Source organism: Hylobates moloch, unplaced genomic scaffold (assembly GCF_009828535.3).
Source record: "Hylobates moloch isolate HMO894 unplaced genomic scaffold, HMol_V3 SCAFFOLD_1, whole genome shotgun sequence".
In the NCBI taxonomy this organism is placed as follows: Eukaryota; Metazoa; Chordata; class Mammalia; order Primates; family Hylobatidae; genus Hylobates; species Hylobates moloch.
The window spans coordinates 194996478-195016764 of NW_026652276.1; the positions used below are offsets into that span (position 1 = coordinate 194996478).

At 35.7% G+C, this 20287-nt stretch overlaps 1 protein-coding gene across 1 annotated transcript in view; it reads left to right on the forward strand.

Annotated features, from left to right (window-relative positions):
- Positions 1-20287, forward strand: part of FOXP2 (forkhead box P2) — a 607622-nt gene that overhangs the window by 75558 nt on the left and 511777 nt on the right. The gene's annotated exons all lie outside the window — the stretch shown is intronic.

Here is a 20287-nt window from a genome sequence, read left to right on the forward strand (position 1 = left end):
ACTATTTTAATATGTCTGCTTGAATCTACCACCTGGTAAAAGATACATTAATTTCTTTATTCACTCCATGTGGTGAAACTGAATTGGACTGAATTTGTATCCATAATCTGCTACACAAATATATCAATTTTGTTGGCTCAGTGTACTGGAAAGACTGATTCCCTATCTGTTAGGAAAAACTTAAAAGATATGTATTAATGATTATATAGAAACATAGAATTTTGTTGCTGTTCAGAAGTTGATAGAAGGAGGACTGAAGCTAATACTTGTCTTAGGACAATTACTTAGGAAGAAATCCCTTGTTCTTTGTGCCGACTTTTATCTGGAAAGTCACCTAGGGCATCATCCTTATGATAATATGATATAATGGTATGTGATATACTGGTTTAGCTGCCAGAAATTTGACTTTCACTTAATAATTGACCATTTTATTATTCCTCAGTAAAAGATCTCAATGATACAGTATTGTTTGGTCTTTAAAAGTTCAAATTCTACAGTAGAAAATGAAAACTTAATAAAGTTGACTACAACTAAGTCATACATTGCATACAGTTATCTCCAAAATTGACAAAGTTTTCAGTGCAATATTCTTATTGACATAGCATCTGATGGAGTGGTCCAAGTGGCCCACAGTGAAAAATCTACATAATTTCCAGGTTCGTGTTTAATCTTGTTATGTGGTGCATTCTGATAGAGCCACCTAAACACTGGTCATTCCTGAAAATCTATAATTACAAATTAGCACAAACTGAATTTAGCAGTAACTATGCATAGAAAAGGAAGACTTTTTGGTTTTGGACTTAGATGTTCAGTTCAAAACTTTTTTTTGTTTTTTTGGTTTTGGACTTAGATGTTCATTCAGTTCAAAACTTTTCTTTTTTTTTTTTTTTGGGATGGAGTCTTGCTCTGTCACCAGGCTGGAGTATAGTGGTGCGATCTCGGCTTACTGCAACCTCCGCCTCCTGGATTCAAGTGATTCTCCTGCCTCAGACTCCCTGAGTAGCTGGGACTACAGGCATGTGCCACCACACCCAGCTAACTTTTGTATTTTTAGTAGAGATGGGGTTTCACCATGTTGGCCAGGATGGTCTCAATCACTTGACCTCGTGATCTGCCCCCCTCGGCCTCCCAGAGTGCTTGGATTACAGGCATAAGCTACCGTGCCCGGCCCAAAACATTTTTTAAATCATTGAACTAGATAGAAAAACCTTGAAGAAATACTACAAACCTTACCATTCTTTTCACTAACATGAAACAACTTTTCTTCTTATTAAAAAGTGTGATGAAACTTTAAAATCCTGTTTAAATTTGGTGGGTCAGTAGCGCGCTCCCATTTATGGTTTGAGGCTGATGAAGAATTGGAAAATAATGCCGTTCACAGAAAAACCTTGGTGACCCTCTGCTCTACAGAAATAAAAATGAACAAATTATAGCACAGATTGTAGTGGATGAACTGCAGAAATAAAAAGTTGAGTGGAAAACCTCTACCCCCCAAAATTATACAGTATGTTTATATATATACATATATATATGTATATAAAGTTCCAAACTAGACTTTAGTGTTTGGAAATGCAACAAGTGATGATAACAAAATTGGAATAATGGTTAAATTGTAGGTAGGTAATAAATTGAGGTGGAGGTTCCAGAATTTTCTGGTATGTTGGAAACATTCTGTTTGTTCACCTGTCTGATAGTTACATGGAGGTTTGTTTTATGAAAATCTATTGGTGAGAAACTGGATGCTTTTCTGCTAAGGTCAGGAATAAGGCAACGATGTTCCTTCTCACCACTCCTATTCCACATTATACTGGAAGTCCTAGCTAAGGCAAGGAAACAAAAAAAGGAAACAGAAGACATTCTGATTGGGAAGGAAGAAATAAAACTGTTCATTTGCAAATGCCATGATTGTCTGTGTAGAAAATCCCATATAATCAATAACAACATAAACTCCTGAAACTAATGAGTGATTAATGTTAACACAAGGTTAATATACAAAAGTGAATTGCTTTCTCAGATGCCAGCAATGAACAATTGGAGTTTTAAATTAATAATACAGTACTGTTTATATTAACACCAAAAAGATAAATGCTTAGGTATAAATCTAATAAAATATGTATAAGATCAATATTAGGAAGACAATAAAACTCTGATGAAAGAAAATCAAAGAAGATCTAAATAAATGGAGAGATAGTCCCTGTTCATGGATAGATGGATTCAATATTTAGATGTCACTTCTTCCTAAGTTGATATGTATATTCAACACAATCGCAGTCAAAATCCCAGCAAGTTATTTTGTGGATATTGACAAACTAATTCATGAGTTTATTCGGAAAGGAAGAGGCCCACGTTAGCCAACATAATATTGAGGAAGAAAAAGAAAATCAGAGGACTGACAGTCTCCAACTTTAAGACTTAGTATAAAGCTAAGTAATCAAGATAATATGGTATTGTTGAAAGAACATAGATAGACCATTGAAACAGAGTAGAAAACTCAGAAATGGACCCACACAAATATAGTCAATTCATCTTTAATAAAGGAGCAATGGCAATTCAAGGAAGAAAGTACAGACTTTTCAACAAATAGTGCTTAAACAACTGGACATTTATGTGTTAAAAAAGTTAATCTACAGACCTTATACCTTGCATAAAAGTGAACTCAAAATGGATCACAAAGCTAAATATAAAACAAAAAACTATAAAACTTCTAGAAGATAACATAGAAGAAAATCTAACTACCCTTGGGTTTGCTGATTACTTTTTAGATACAACATCAAAAATATGATCCATGAAAAAAATTAATAAGTTGGATTTCATTAAAATTAAAAATTGCTGTTTTGAAGAAAGCTACTCTTAAGAGAATGAAAAGATAAGCCACACACTGGGAGAAAATATTTGTAAAATAGGTATCTGATAAAAGATTTGTATCTAAAATATACTACAAATAACTCTTAAAAATAATAAGAAAACATATAGCCAGGTGTGGTGGCTCATGCCTGTAATCCCAGCACTTTGGGACTTCTGAGGTGGGCAGATCATGAGGACAGGAGATCACGACCATCCTGGCTAACATTGTGAATCCTTGTCTCTACTGAAAATACAAAAAAATTAGCCAGGCATGGTGGCATGCGCCTGTAGTCCCAGCTACTTGGGAGGCTGAGGCAGGAGAATTGCTTGAACCCGGGAGGCAGAGGTTGCAGTGAACCAAGATTGTGCCACTGCACTCCTGCCCGGGTGACAGAGTGAGACTCTGTCTCAAAAATAAATAATAAAATAAGAAAACATATAACTCAATTAAAAAATGGACAAGAGCTCTAAACATATACCTAACTAAAGAAGATTTACATATGGCAAGTAAGCATATGAAAAGATGCTCAATATTGTATGTCATTAGATAATTGCAAATTAAAACATTGGGGTACCACTACAGACTTATTAGAATGGCAAAAATCCAAAACACTGATAACACCAAATGATGGTGAGGATGTGGAGCAATGGGAATTCTCACTCATTGCTGGTGGAATGTGAAGTCATATAAACACTTTGAAAGACAGTTTGGTAGTTTCTTATAAAGCTAAACATAGTCTTACTATGTGATCCAGCAATGACATTCCAAAGTATGAAATGAGTTGAACTCCAAATGAGCTGAAAATGTAAGTCCACACAAAAACTTGCACAAGAACATTTATAACAAGCAACTTTAACTAGGGTAACTTGGTTAAGCATCCCAGATGTCTTTCAATAGGTTAATGGATAAACAAACTGTGATACATCCAGACAAGGGAATATTATTCAATAATAAAAAGAAATGAGCTACCAAACCACAAAAAGACATGGAAGAACCTTAAATGTGTACTGCTAAGTGATTGAAGCTATATGAAGAGGCTGCATACTATATGATTCCAACCACAGGCATATGCTATTTTGTGGTGGTTCACTTTGTTGTGCTTTGCAGATACTATGTTGTTTTACAAGTTGAAGGTTTGTGGCAACCCAGAGTTGAGCAAGTCTATTGGTGCCACTGATATGGTTTGGCTCTGTGTCACCACCCAAATCGCATCTCCTAGTTCCCAAAATTCCCAAGTGTTATGGGAGGTATGCAGTGGGAGATAATTGAATCATGGGGGCAGGTCTTTCCCGTGCTGTTCTCGTGATGGTGAATTCGTCTCAGGAGATCTGATGGTTTTAAAAATGAGAGTTTGGGCTGGGCATGGTGGCTGAGGCCTGTAATCCCAGCACTTTGGGAGGCCGAGGCAGGCGGATCAGGAGGTCAGGAGATCGAGACCATCCTTGCTAACATGGTGAAACCCTGTCTCTACTAAAAATACAAAAAATTAGCTGGGCGTGGTGGTAGGCGCTTGTAGTCCCAGGTATGAGGGAGGCTGAGGCAGGAGAATGGCGTGAACCTAGGAGGCAAAGCTTGCAGTGAGCTGAGATTGCACCACTACACTCCAACTTAGGCGACAGACCGAGACTCCATCTCAAAAAAACAAAAACAAAAACAAAAACAACATGAGAGTTTGCCTGCACAAGCTCTCTCTTTGCATGCTGCCATCCATGTAAGACATGACTTGCTCCTCCTCACCTTCCACTATGATGGTGAGGCCTCCCCAGCCATGTGGAACTGTGAGTTTATTAAACTGTTTTCCTGTATAAATTACCCAGTCTTGGGTATGTCTTTATGAGCAGTGTGAAAATGGACTAATACAGTAAATTGGTATCTGTAAGTGGGGCACTGCTGAAAAGTTACACAAAAATGTGGAAGTTATTTTGGAACTGGGTAACAGGCAGAGGTTGGAACAGTTTGGAGGGCTCAGAAGAAGACAGGGAAACGTGGGAAAGTTTTGAACTTCCTAAAGACTTGTTGAATGACTTTGCCCAAAATGCTGATAGCGATATGGATGATAAAGTCTAGGCTGAGGTGGTCTCAGATGGAAATGAGGAACTTGGTGAGAACTGGAGCAAAGGTGACTTTTGTTATGTTTTAGCAAAGAGACTGGTGGCATTTTGTCCCTGCCCTAGAGATTTTTGGAACTTTGAACTTGAGAGAGATGATTTAAGGTATCTAGCAGAAGAAATTTCTAAGCAGCAAAGCATTCGAGAGGTAACTTGGGTGCTGTTAAAGGCATTCAATTTCATAAGGGAAGCAGAGCATAAAAGTTTGGAAAATTTGCAGCCTGACATTGCGATAGAAAAGAAAATCCCATTTTCTGAGGAGAAATTCAAGCCTACTGCAGAAATTTGCATACGTAATGAGGAGCTGAATGTGAATCCTCAAGGCAATAGGGAAAATGTCTCTGTGGCATGTCAGAGGTCTTCATGGCATCCCCTCCCCCTAGGCCAGGAAGCCTAGGAGGAAAAAGTTGTTTTATGGGCTGGGCTCAGGGCCCCCATGCTGGGTGTAGCCTAGGGACTTGGTGCCCTGCATCCCAGCCACTGCAACCATGGCTGAAAGGGGCCAATGTAGAGCTAGGGCTGTGGCTTCCAAGGGTTCAAGCCTCAAGCTTTGGCAGCTTCCTTGTGGTGTTGAGCCTGCAGGTGCACAGAAGTCAAGAATTGGGGTTTGGAAACCTCCACCTAGATTTCAGAGGATGTGTGGAAATACCTGCAAAGGCAGAGTTTGCTGCAGGGGCGGGTCCTAATGGAGAATCTCTGCCACGGCAGTGCAGAAGGGAAATGTGGGGTCAGAGCCCCCACACAGAGTCCCTACTGGTGCACTGCCTAGTGGAGCTGTGAGAAGAGGGCCACTGTCCTCCAGACCCCAGAATAGTAGATCCACGGACAGCTTGCACCATGTGCCTGGAAAAACTACAGTCACTCAATGCCAGCCAGTGAAAGCAGCCGGCAGGGAGGCCATACCCTGCAACGCCACAGTGGCAGAGCTGCCCAAGACCATGGGAACCCACCTCTTGCATCAGCATGACCTGGATGTTAGACCCGGAGTTAAAGGAGATCATTTTGGAGCTTTAAGATTTGACTGCCCTGCTGGGTTTCAGAATTGCATGGGCCTGTATCCACTTTGTTTTGGTCAATTTCTTCCATTTGGAATGGCTGTGTTTTCCCAATGCCTGTATCTCCATTGTATCTAGGAAGTAACTAGCTTGCTTTTGATTTTGCAGGCTCATGGTGGGAGGGGATTTGGCTTGTCTCAGATGAGACACTGGACTGTGGACTTTAGAGTTAATGCTGAAATAAGACTTTGGAGGACTGTTGGGAAGGCATGATTGGTTTTGAAATGTGAGGACATGAGATTTGGGAGGGGCCAGGGCTGGAATGATATGGTTTGGCTGTGTGTCCTCACCCAAATCTTATCTTGTAGCTCCCATAATTCCCACGTGTTGTGGGAGGGACCCAGTGGGAGATAATCATGAGACAGGTCTTTCCCATGTTGTTCTCATGATGGTGAATAAGCCTCAGGAGATCTGCTGGTTTTAAGAATGAGGATTTCCATGCACAAGCTCTCTCTTTGCCTGCTGCCTTCCATGTAAGACGTGACTTGCTTCCTTGCCTTCTGCCATGATTTTGAGGTCTCCCCAGCCATGTGGAACTGTAAGTCCATTTAACTTCTTTCTTTTGTAAATTGCCCTGTCTCAGGTATGTCTTTATCAGCAGCATGAAAACAGACTAATAAAGCTGCTTTTCCAACAGAATGTGATCACCTGGTGTCTGTATCACATCTTGGTAATTCTTGCAGTATATGAAACTTTTCATGTTATTATATCTATTACGGTGAGCTGTGATTGGTGATCGGCGATGTTGCTATTGTAATTGTTTGGGGCCCAGAAACTGGATCCATGTAAAACAGCAAACTTAATTGATAAATGTTATGTGTGTTCTGATTGCTCCACCAGCTGGTCCTTCCCCCGTCTCTGTCTTTCTCTTCAGGCTTCCTTCCCTCTTCCCTAAAAAACAACTATGTTGAAATTAGGCCAAGTAATAAACCTGCAATGGCCTCTAAGTGTTCAAGTGAAAGGAAGGGTCGCATATCACTCACTTTAAATCAAAAGTTAGAAATGATTCAGTTTTGTGAGGAGGCCATGTGGAAAGCCAACATAGGCTGAAAGTTAGGACTCTTATGACAAACAGCCCAAAGTTCTGAATGCAAAGGAAAAGTTCTTGAAGGAAATTAAAAGTGCTACTTTAGTGAACATATGAGTGATAAGAAAATGAAACAGGCTTATTGTTGATATGAAGGAAGTTTTAGTGGTCTGGAGAAAAGATCAAGCCAGCCACAACATTCCCCTAAGCCAAAGCCTAATACAGAGCATGGCCCTAATTCTCTTCAATTTGGTAAAGGCTGAGAGAGGTGAGGGAGATGCAAGAAAAATGTTTGAAGCTAAGAGAGGTTGGTTCATGAGGTTAAAGGAAATAAGCCAAATTCATAACATAAAAGTTTGAGGTGAAACAGCAAATGCTGATATAGAAGCTGCAGAAAGTTATCCAGAAGATCTAGCTAAAATCATTGATAAAGTTGGCTACATTAAACAACAGATTTTCAATGTGGATAGAACAACCTTTTATTGTAGGAAGATGCCATCTAGGAATTTTCTAGCTAGAGAAGTGAGGTCAATGCCTGGCTTCAAAGCTTCAAAGGACAGGCTGACTCTTTTGTTAGAGGCTAATGCAGCTGATGACTTTAAGTTGAAGCCAGTGCTCATTTACCATTTTGAAAATCCTAGGGCCTTAATAATTAAATGCTAAATCTACTCTGTCTTTGCTCTAGAAATGAAGCAACAAAGCCTGGATGACAGCGCATATGTTTCAGCATGGTTCACTGAATATTTTAAGCCCATTGTTGAGGCCTCCTGCTCAGGAAAAAAGTTTCTTTCAAAATATTACTGCTCATTAATAATGTACCTGGGCCAGGTATGGTGGCTTATACCTGTATCCCAGCACTTTGAGAGGCCAAGACAGGAGGAACACTTGAGGCCAGTAGTTCAAAACCAGCCTGGGCAACATAACGAGACCTCATCTCTGCAAAAAATTAAAAAATTAGCTGGGCATGGTGGCATGTGCCTGTAGTCCCAGCTACTTGGGAGGCTGAGGCAGGAGGATCACTTGAGCCTGGGAGGTGGAGGCTGCAGTTGAGCTATTATTGTACTACTACTCCAGCCTTGGTGACAGAGTGAGACTGTCTCTAAAAATAAGAATAAAAAATGATGCATTTGGTCACCCAAGAGCTCCAGTGGAGATGTTCAAGGAGATGAATGTTGTTTTTATGCCTGTTAACACAGCCATTCTGTAGCCCACAGATCAAGGGGTAATTTCCACTTTGAAGTCTTGTTACTTAAGAGATATGTTTTGTAAGGCTGTACCTACTATAGGTAGTAGATTCCTCTGATGGAGCTGGGCAAAGTCAATTGAAAACCTTCTAGAAAGTATTCATATTTCTGATGGCATTAAAAACATTCATAGTTCATGAAATGTGGTCAAAATATCAACATTAACAGGAGTTGGAAGAAATTCATTCCAACTCTTTTGGATGACTTTAGGGAGTTCGAGACATAAGTGGAGGAAATAACTTCAGATGTGGTGGAAATAGAACGAGAACTAGAATTAGAATTAGAGCCTGAAGATGTGATGGAATTGCTGCAATCTCATGATAAAACTTTAATAGTGAGGAATTGCTTCCTAAGGATAAGCCCTTGGCAATTTTGGGCAATAAAGCATCTTTTAAGTTGAGGCGTGTACATTTTTTAAAGACAATGCTATTGCGTACTTAATCTACTTAATGTACATATAACTTTTGTATGCACTGGAAATACCAAAGAATTTATGTGACTTGCTTTATTGTGATACTTTATTACAGTAGTCTGATAACTGAACCTGCGATACCTCCAAGGTATGCCTGTATATGACATTCTGGAAAAGGCAAAAGTAAAACATATCAGTGGTTGCCAGGAGTTACGGGGGAGGGAGAAATAAATAGGCAGAACACAGAAGATTTTTGTGGTAGTGCAGCCATTGTCTATGATATTTTAATGTTGGACACATGGCATGATGTGTTTGTCAAAAACCATAGGCCTGTACAAAACAAAGAGTGAATCCTAGTATAAACTCTGGACTGTAGTTCATGGTAATGTATCAGTTAGGGGTTCATCAGTTGTGGCACATGTACCACACTAATGTAATAGAGGAAACTGGGTTCGTGTTGGGGTTGTGGGAGAAGATATACATGGGAACTCTGTACTTTCTTCTCAATTTTCTTGTAAATCTATAGGAGTACTTTAAAGTCTATTAATTAAAAAAAGAAAAGAAAACATTGAGCTGTCGTCTTTATTTCAGATACTTCTTTGCATATGTAATGTAATTCAAAGTAAAAAAGAATTAAAAAGGCAATCTCAATGATTCTAAGTAGAATTCTGAGAAAAAGTGAGATAATTTCAAATTTGATCTGTCAACATTGAATATTCAAAGGTAAAAACATAGAATTTAAAAAACAATATTTTGTGATGTTACAAAGCAGTGCAGGAAAGTGCTAATGTCCGTAGATGAGAACCTATTTCCATATATTTAATAACTTTTAATCACAGTTTGTTTATCTAGCATAAACTTGTCTTTAATGTAGATGTTTCAGTTTCAAATGAAAATATAGACATATATTACATTAAATATAAGAATATCCATGCTATAGGAATGAGCCACTCATCTTTATTGAATTGTTCATGGTTTCTTTCTTTAAATTTTAATATAATTTATGTACTTGTCTATCATTCTGAGAAATACTTAATATTTAATCTAAGTGGGACTTTATTTTGTTAATTTTATGTTAGTATGTTGTTAAGAAAATGAAAAAGACTATCTTCGTATTCTTTCTTTGACGTGAAATTTTAAAGTACACATTCAGTACCAGATTTGGGGTGTTTTCTTGTCTCTTTTTTCTTTTTCTTTTTTTTTTTTCTTCTTCTTCCTTCCCTTTCTCTTTTTCTTCTTTACTTTCTTCTTTCTTTTTCCGTGTTTTCAGGTGGTTAATTTTCCCAAGAGTGAACGTAGTCTTACTTAGTTGGTTGACATTAAGAAAAACCAGGAATTTATTATTCACAAAAATGAAATATAAAAAATCTCCCTTTTCTTCAGGCTCTGGATATAGCTAGGCTCAACACAAATGTCTAGGGAAAATGCATCTGTTGCTATTGCATTTATTTTTTTTTTTGTTTCTCTGAAAACTTGACATTTGTAAGATATCTATGATTTTGATTTGTCTTGGCCAAAGCCCAGATTACCAAGGAATTACATTTTGAACATATTCAACTAAGAATTATCTTTGTAGCAACTTTTCCTTTGCCATATTGAAATTTTGGGAATAAAATCAGATTTTGTTTTAAAAACCAGCTATGTTTCTTTCTAGTGCCAGAATGATTTTTTCTATGTTAAAGCGGAATAAAGCAATGCTTATAGTCTATCTAAAACTTATTTTAAGCATACTGTGGAGAAAAGAGCCCCATTTTTGCATTTGCAGACCTGGGTTCAAATGTTTGCTCTGCCAGTTAGAATTTATATTGATTTTTGGTAAGTTTTGCATGTGAAAAAAGCAATACTAATAATAATTTCTTTATTCAGTTATATAAAAGTTAAGTGATCAAATGTTTAAAATACCTGACACATAGCTGGCACTTATTTGATGGTAGTAGTCTCTCTTTTGCCCTTTATTCTTTCTATATGTAGGGATAAGTGTACAAATAAATAAATGTGTGTGTATGCTTACGTGTATATATGTGTTTGTACACCCACACATACTTATGTATGTACTTATGTGTCTGTTGTCTTCTCTCTCTCTCTAACCTGTATTGTGTAATATTTTATGTAGCCACTTATTCTATTAAATTCAGAGGGAAAGAATTCTTATAGGAATGATGTAGTTATTGAATTCAGGAAGTAGAGATTTTATTCACCACATAAAGTTATTTTAAAAATTATTATGTCTTTGTGTCCTAGTATTTCTGTAACTTTATATTAACCTGAATTTTTAAAACTGGAATATTTATAAATCCTTAAAAGGGGATCTGATAGATATTTATGTTTCTTCTACAAATTCCCAGCAGGCATTGGAGAAGTAGTTTTTTTCTTCTTCTTCAACGTGTAATTCACAGAATAATGTACTGCTACATCTTGATTAGTGTTCAGAAAGATGTGCATTGGTCAACTTGAGAAGATGTATGGGAATATAAGAAACAAGATAATTTATTTATTAAATGTCCAAAAAGAGAAGTGTCAGTTTTGACAAGACGGAAAAATGCAAGATGGGAGTTGAATCTTTCTTAAAAATTGATGTTCGTTTGATTCAGGTTTTACTAAATAGCAAGGCACCAGTTTCCTGAGAAGGTTTGTACAGCTGAATGTGTTCATAACTGATTTGGATCTTTATCTTTGTAGAATAGTAATTCAACAAAATGAAGCATAATACTACATGTTCTCTTATAATGATGTAGGCTTTCTAGCAAAAGCAGCTGTTACTATCCTAAGAAAGTAGCCTGTATGTCTTGCCTAAATATCTTATCTGAATTTGAATCTTGTGACTGCTGAATAACTACCTCAAATCTTAACTAATTGGCTGCTCTCAGACACTAAAGAGAGGGTTGTAACAAAGAAGCAGACTGCTTAAATGAGGGATAAAATCCATCAAGCTAAGTATTTATCACAAAAGCCTGAACTCTTGATTTTAAGTGATTTTTTTTTTTTTTCAAACGCAAACTAGTTAAAACCTGTGTTTTCTCTGTTATTTCTTCTGGTTATAAAGACAAGATGGTAAAGACAAAACTTGTTAAACACAAAATGGGTGGTAACCTCCAAATCTGCTTACTCATTAAGTCCACTTAGGTGTTAAGGATTCTGTGTTATCTGGGATCAGGGACTAAGTATTTCTAGAATGAGTAATTCTTTTTTAGTGGATGCATCCATGATCTAGTTTTGTGGAGTTGACAACTCGACTCATACCATGATTATTACTCATTTTTATTATAGCCATGGGTAACAATGTTAAGGAGTAGCAAAGCGGTTTTGGGTCAGACACTATAAAATAGTTTGAAAGTACATATTCTTCACGTGTATGACCTAATGACCATTTCCATTTAACTCTCTTAAATGTTTAGTGATTTTATTATTGTATAACGTAAAAGCTCTCAAATTTTTGTTTTGTAAATAAGAAAGTGACATTTTTCTACATATGATGTATATTTTAGGTTTGTCCAAAATGCATTAAGTGTATTAAGACCTAACATCTTTACCTAAAATAAATACACATCAACCATCTCAGATAATGGTAGCTATAAAAAAGCATTTGCTGATCTGCTGATCTGGACAAATTGGTTAAGAATGTTTTTCATTGAAAATTATGTTAACGATTCTCTTCCCTCTAGAATCCAAAGTGGTAGCTTTCTGTAAGATTTGTATTTTGAGATATTGTAAACATACAGAAAATGAAATAATAGGTACTCATATTCAAACTTGACATGTTAATATTTTGTTTTATTTCTTCAGATCTCACTCTTTTTAAGAACTATAGTGCCACAAAATAGTAAATGTTGTGTCTTCTGATCTTGTACCTTTTTCTCCCCCTAGATTTATTTTACTATATTGAATTAGTGTTTATCTGTATTCTCACATTTTTGTGTTTGGGGATTTAAAAATTTATATTAGCGGCATCATATCAAATCTACCTCTCTGAAAATTTTTTCTTTCACAATTATGTTTAGGGGATTTATACACGTTGATCCACACAGGTTTGATTTCTCCTTTTCTTTTCTTTTCTTTTCTTTCTTTTGTTTCTTTCTGTCTCTCTCTCTCTTTTTCTTTCTTTCTCTCTGTCTCTTCTTTCTTTCTTTCTTGGCAGGGTCTCAGTCTGTCACACAGGCTGGAATGCAGTGGTGCAGTCTCAGCTCACTGCAGCCTCAACCTCCCAGGTTCAGGCAATTCTCTCGCCTCAGCTCCCCTGAGTAGCTGGGACTACAGGCGCGCACCACCATGCCCGGCTAATTTTTGTACTTTTTTGTAGAGTCGGGATTTCACCATATTGCCCAGGCTAGTCTTGAACTCCTGGTCTCAAGTGATTTGCCCTCCTTGGCCTCCCAGAGTGTTGGGTGTTGGGATTACAGGCATGAGCCACTGTACTGGCCCATGCCTGATTTCTTAGGTCTTTTTTTTTTTTTTTTTTGGTAAGCTTTTATTGAATTTTAACTTACATATGGAAAGCTGTACAAATCATAAATGCACATCTTGAAGAATTTCACAGAATGAACACACTTGTGTAACTGGTGCCTAGCTCCAGTAACACATTAGTTTGTACTCTGAAAGTCTCACCGTGCTTTATCTGCCTTTTAGTTACTATCTTCCAATCCTTACCCCAGGGTAACCATATTCTTACCCTTAGCAACATGGATTAGTATTTTCTGTTTTTGAACTTTATACAGATGGAATCATTTGGTATAGTCTTCTGTGTCTGGGCTTTTTTTCTCAATATTAGCTGTATGAACTTCCTCCCTGTTATTGTGTATAGTTAAGTGTCTCTCCTGAGTGCTATCCATAATCACATGAATATGCCACCATTTACTTACATTCATTCTATTTGGGGGCATTTTGGTTGTTTGTTTTCCTGTGTTTGGCTATTAGGAATAATACTGCTCTGAAGATTATTGTACATGACTTTTACATGTTACATTTACCTGTGTACCTAGGAGTAGAATTTTTGTATTATCAGGTATCTATAGCATAGTGTCAACTTAGTGTCTGTATGATAGGTTATCTGTACAATGCTTTTATCATTAGTAGACATTACCAACCAGTCTTCTAGAGCAGTTGTTCCAGTTTACCCTTCTACCATCAATGTGTGAAAGTTTAAGTTGTTCCACATTTTGTCAGCACTTAGGTTGTCTTTTTTATTTTTGTCTTCTGGGTGGGTAATAATTCATTTGTTTTTAACTGCTCTATAACATTCTATAGTTTAAATAAAGCATGCTTATTTATAAATCCCTTCCTTAGTAGATGGACAATTTGATTGCTTTCCATTTTTTACAATCAAATAATACTTCAATGAATATATCTATTTATATATGGTTTTGTGCATCTATTTGAGAGTTTCTTTAAGATTATAACTTGAAGTGGGATGTATGAGTTTTAGACAACACATTTTTGTTTTGTTTTTGTTTTTTATTGGCAAGTACAGATTGTATATATTTATGGTGTACAACATAATATTTTCATGTATGTATATTTTGTGGACTGGCTAAATCAAGTTATTTAACCTATGCATTACCACACATACATATTTTATCATGGTGAGAACACTTAAAACCTGGTCTCTTAGCAATTTTTCATGTATACAATATATTGTTATTTATAGTCAGACACAATGTACAATAGATCTCTGGAACTTACTCCTTCTGTCTAACTGAAATTTTATGTCTTTTAACCAATATCTCCCCAATTCCTCCTTCCCCCTAGCATCTTTATTTATATAATATATTGCTAACTTTTTCTCTACTGGGGCTATACCATTAAGTGGTATTTTGGTTTTATTATGAATCATACATATGAAGTGTAAAGTGTAGTGATGCCTCTTTAAAAACAGTATTATGCAAAGCTTAATAACAATTTGTAGGAAATGTAGTAGGGAGAGATGAAACATTCTTTGCGGCCCCTGGCATAAAATTAAAGCTTCCATTATTATTTTCTCTCTTGCATTATTCATTATGATGTTGCCATGAAATGCACTCTCTGGAATCCATTACAATTCATGTAAATTCTCCCAAGATCTTTAGGTAGGATCTTTAAATTTTTGAAGATTTCTTCTTTATGATAGTTATTTTTTTCCTATATTACATAGTCATTGCATATATTTTGAATTTGACATTTTACCATCTAGTGACATTACATACCAAGGTACTTTGGAAAGTTTATATAATTAAATTAATGGATATACACATTTTGTGACATTCAAAGGATTTGATTCTAAGCAAAATGGCGACGTGAGATACAACTTGTTCTAGTTGCTCCCATTGAATTTTATGAAAATTTCATGTGCTTGTATTTTATAATTTTAACTTGACAATGCCAAGATATTTTCCTTGTATTAGCTGTAAGAACAGACAGAGTTAATGTTGGTAGAATGACCAAAGCAAAACCTTTAATCTAGGTTCTTAAATTTGACACTATTAATAAGGTAGGTCAGCATTTGTCTCAAAGAAAGAAATCTAATTAGTTTACTTGTTACTATTTCTTTTTTTATAATTTTCATTTTCTCTCAATGCCATTTTTCCACCACCCAGGATCTTTAATTAGTCTTGATCTAGTCAACCCCCAGTTTCTCTGTTCAGATGAGAATGCATATTCCTACACAGAATATCTTTCAGTCACTGTCCCTCCCTCTTTTTCTTTATGAACGTCAACACAATCTCTTCTCCTCAAACAAATGTATTTTGAATGAACAAAACACAGTAAAATATCAACTCAAAATTCTATGTAGATTTTTCAGAGTAAAATTGTGTTGGTAAATTTTAACTGAGTACCCAATTATTGCCAGCATCTTAACTTTTCCAAACCTTTTATATTTAACTATTTATAAGAAGGCTTGTACAAATGACAGTTTTGGTTTAGTTGGTCAGTTGTAAAATCATATTGTTATTGCATTTCTGTCTTTTATTAATATTTTTCCTATGATTAAAGTGACCTGAGATTGACTTTGTCAGCTTTTATTATTTTTAAATCTAGCAATATTTGAATTTAAATCTATATAGATCATGAATTGAGGCAATTTAATAAATATAATTTCTCAACATTTTCATTATTGAGATGAATACTAATGTATGTATTGTTTATATGCAGATCCTTACCTGAAACATTTTTGTTTTCTAGTAGATTTTAAGAATCAATGTCATAAGGTACCATACTATTTCCCACTCTTGTCATTTCCACTCAGTATTTTGTTTACTCCTACATGCCTTGTTCAAGCCTGTGTTTTCAATGCATAGAGTAGTGCTGGCATGTGGTCTGCACTTAATAAAAATATTCGGTGAATGAATTGATTTCAATATTGTTTTTCAGAAAAGAAAGTTGTCTGTTTACCACAAGGTTAATGTTAGTCTTTTGCCTTTAAATGCAATCTTTTGGAAGACTATGTTGAAAGGAATATGAAGACTTTAAAATGGTTGAACAATTCACATCTTTTAAGGCTATACTTGAAGGAAATAATAATCTTTTAAAAGTCAAAAATAGTTCCATTGTGTTAAACATAAAGAGCAAACCAAAAAACTGTGGCCAGATTATTATAGTGAGTTCTTATTTACCTTTACAAAAGCCATGTAGAATATAACTATTACTAGAAGTTCTTTCTGAGGCAAACAAGGAGACTATCATCAGATTTGAGAATTTTTTCTGGACTTTAACTCCTGTGTATTTTCTTCTCTACATTCTTGACTCTTGGACCAGTCTCCTTTTCTACAAGGTGGGGGATTGAATGATTGAATAGAGTACTGGCTAATTACCTGAAAAACTTTATTCGAGGATCCATGCTAGCCCATGTAGTACATAACAGGTATGTTGGTCTACCTTAATGGATGTCAACCTCTTCTGTACTGTCACTGTGTTAGTATTTTGGGAAGGAGTGGATATAATTGCATGTGTTTAGACTGCTATGCCTAACCAGAAGTTCTGAAATGATGTTACTGTTGCTATATCTAAAGGACAGTTTTTAATTGCTTGTCTTCTCTGAAGTATTTAACACTGGTGACTGCTTCCTCTTTCTATCATTCATGTTCTCATGGCATGTTCTCTCACTTATTCTTCCTAAGACTTTCTTGTGAGCCCTTTTTCTGCCCGTCTCATACATTTATTTTCCTGTGTTCTGTCCTTATCTTCTCACTCTGTACATTATTCTAGATGAGTTCACTTACTCCCAAAGCCTTAACTACCATCTTTGGTGTTGGAATTCCTACTTTTGTATCTCTAGCTCATATTTCTTCTCTGAATTTGAGATCTGAATTTTTTTTTTTTTTTTTTTTTCCGAGACAGAGTCTTGCTCTGTCGCCCAGGCTGGAGTGCAGTGGTGCAGTCTCGGCTCACTGCAAGCTCCGCCTCCCAGGTTCACACCATTCTCCTGCCTCAGCCTCTCCGAGTAGCTGGGCCTACAGGCGCCCGCCACCACGCCCGGCTAATTTTTTGTATTTTTAGTAGAGACGGGATTTCACTGTGGTCTCGATCTCCTGACCTCGTGATCCGCCCGCCTCGGCCTCCCAAAGTGCTGGGATTACAAGCGTGAGCCACCGCGCCCAGCCATTGAGATCTGAATTTACAGTTGCCTCCTTGATATCCCTGCTTAAATGTCCCATAAGAATTCATCTAAATACATGTATAATATTAAGTACATTGTCAGCTCCTGCCCCACATATCAAACTATGCTTCTCTTATGATACGTTCTGTCTTAGTGAATAACAGGCATGATTATACACTCAGTTGCCTGTGTCAGAAATATTGGGTCATCCTTCATATCTCCCTTCTCATCTTCACTGTAAAATGTCTACTGGACCCCTTGATTCAATCTCCAACATAGATTCCAGATGGATTTATCTTACTACAGCCCACTGATGCTATCCTAGTCTAAAACTTTCACTTGGATCACTGCAATGATCTCTCAATTGGTTTACTCAATTCTTGATACCCTTTATCTCCTCCAATTCACTAGGTAACAAAAATTACCTTTTTTTAAAAAAATGGGTACTTTTTATTTTCTGCTTAAAATTTTGCTGTTGTTTCCCTTTAAACATATGGTAAAATCAAAATAACTCTTCAACTTGGCCCTGCAAAGTTTGGATCGTGCCTGTCTCTCTAGCATCATCTTTCTCTACTCAGCATATTTCTGACTTTTCTTTCTTACTCCACCTATGCTGGTTATATTCTTGTGTGCCTTGTGACCTTTGTGCATAGCATTTCTTTTCTGTAGGACTGGGTAATGGATGCAGAGGTGAAAGATCAGGATGATTCTAAAATTTTAAGCTTGGTAATTGTGTTTCTTTTAATGGATTTTATCCTAATAAATTTATATATATATATATATAATCAAGGATTAAAGTATAACATGCATATAAGCTGTCTCTAACCTAACCTTCTATAACCTAAAATATTTCAGAACTTTTCTTTGTATAGTAATCCTCCAAAGATCTCATTCCCTCCATGTCTCTTTGCTTATTGTGTTTTCTTTGTTTGGAAAGTATTCCTTCCTTATATGGTAAATGAACCTCTGCTGTCATTCAAGATCCAGTGGAAATACAGCTTCCTCTGGGAGGCAGGAGCCTTCAGAGTTGTTGATGATAGTTTCCTTTATGTTATCTAGGTACATTTTGCAGAAGATGCACCTGAAACAGAAAAGTTACTAAGTGACACAGCCAAAATGTGAACTTTCACATGTCCGATTTTAAAGCATGAGCCTTTATCTTTTGTTTGATAGTCATTGTTTAATAAACACTTATTAAATCAGTGGGTCAATAAAAACATAAAACACTAAATGACCTAATTAGTAAAAAAATTTTAATGGGATCAATGATAAGAAGTAACTTAACTGATGTAGAAAATAAAGATTTGATAAAGAAATCTATATCTGTAGAATGGTTCAACTTCTATGCCAGTTAAAGTTAACCTTGCTTTGTAATATTTTAAGATGCCTCTGGTTCTCAAAAAAGGGATGAAGCTGAACTTTAGTGAAATAAGGCATGGAATGAACAAATTTCTTTTAATTAAAAAGGGCAAATATATATCATATACATTTTTCATATACTTTAATTGCTTTATGCGTTTGTGCCTTATTCTCCTCAACTTGATTGTTAACTTCTTTTGAACAAAAATATTTCGTATATTTTCTTAGTGTCTCTTGTAATATCTAGTTCTACTTGATAACTATTTCTTCTGTGTAAAATAAATGATGGTGTCTTATCTCTTCATAACAATTTTAGTAATAAAGCTTCAAATATTTTCAAATAGTAATGTAACTGATTTTTTAATGCAAATCATTAATTTGAAGCATTAATATACAAGAAAAATGGAAACAACTCTTTAGTACTAGGTTCAATACTGTCTTTTTAAAAAAGAAAAGTACTCAGGTATGCATGATGTCAAGGACAATCAGTGGAGAAAAAGCAGTTTATTTTGGATCTAGCTTAGAAGAATGTAATATTCTAACATTTAACTAGTAGGTGAGTTTAAATATCTGTGCACCTCTATTTTAGGACTTGTTTTGCCTTTTACTTTTCATTTTTTTTCAAATATCAAGAGATATTCACATTTGGAAGGACATATTCTTATTAACACTAATGAGATTTTTTGGTAAATGAATTGAATGTAAACAACTATTGTGTTTGTCTTTTTTTTTTTGTAAAAAAGATTTCAAGCTGAAGATCCCAGTCATATAATTAAAAGGCCTAATCCCATTCAATCCTTGAATACGTCTATAGAAATAGAATTCTTAAAACATATACACAAAAGATAATATTGTGCCTGTTGAATTTAATAATATGTTCAATCGAATTATTATACTACTAAAACAAATTTAATTTTGATTAGGAAAAATGATTATTTTTTGTATATTTATACATAACGTACATATTATAGTCCATCGTTGGCACTAAAGAAGTTAAAGGAGCTGGGTTGGCGGTAGAAATAACACTTGTATTATGTTAAATCAGAAAAATAATCACACTTGGCAGTTTTCCTTTGCAGAACGCAGGAAAGGCTGAAGGCTTTTGTACAGTTCAAAGAGCACATTCCACAGATACAGCAGTTGTTGGTTGCCTGCAGGGATCATCAGAATTGAGGGGGTGGTGGTAGAGGTCTGCATCACAAAAGTCCAGGCTGTTGGGCTGTGTGTTTGCCAAGAAAAAAACAAAAATGTTTGCACTTTTTTGAGAAGTTGTTTAGAAATTAGCTTCATATAATTTAAGTGTATTTTAAAGATGGCACTTTTGCATCAATTTTTAATCTATACAACAATCAGATGACATTCTTGTTTCTCTTTTGCTGCCTCTTGTTCTTTAATAATTTGGCTTTAGATTAAGGTTTACATGTTTAACTGTGGAAGCATAGAACTGCTGACTATTAAACTGTCAGTTAAACAGAGAAATATAAATAAATTATATTTCACTATCATATATTTCATTATCATTTATACAACTAGCATATTAAGCAATTTCAACAAATTAATTCAAGACTGTTAAGAGAGCCTTCTTTAGCTGAAAATATGCCAAAGGGTAGCTTTTTCATCTGGCATGTCAAGACTTGTGCTGAATTAACACTTGTATGATTTCCCTACAGA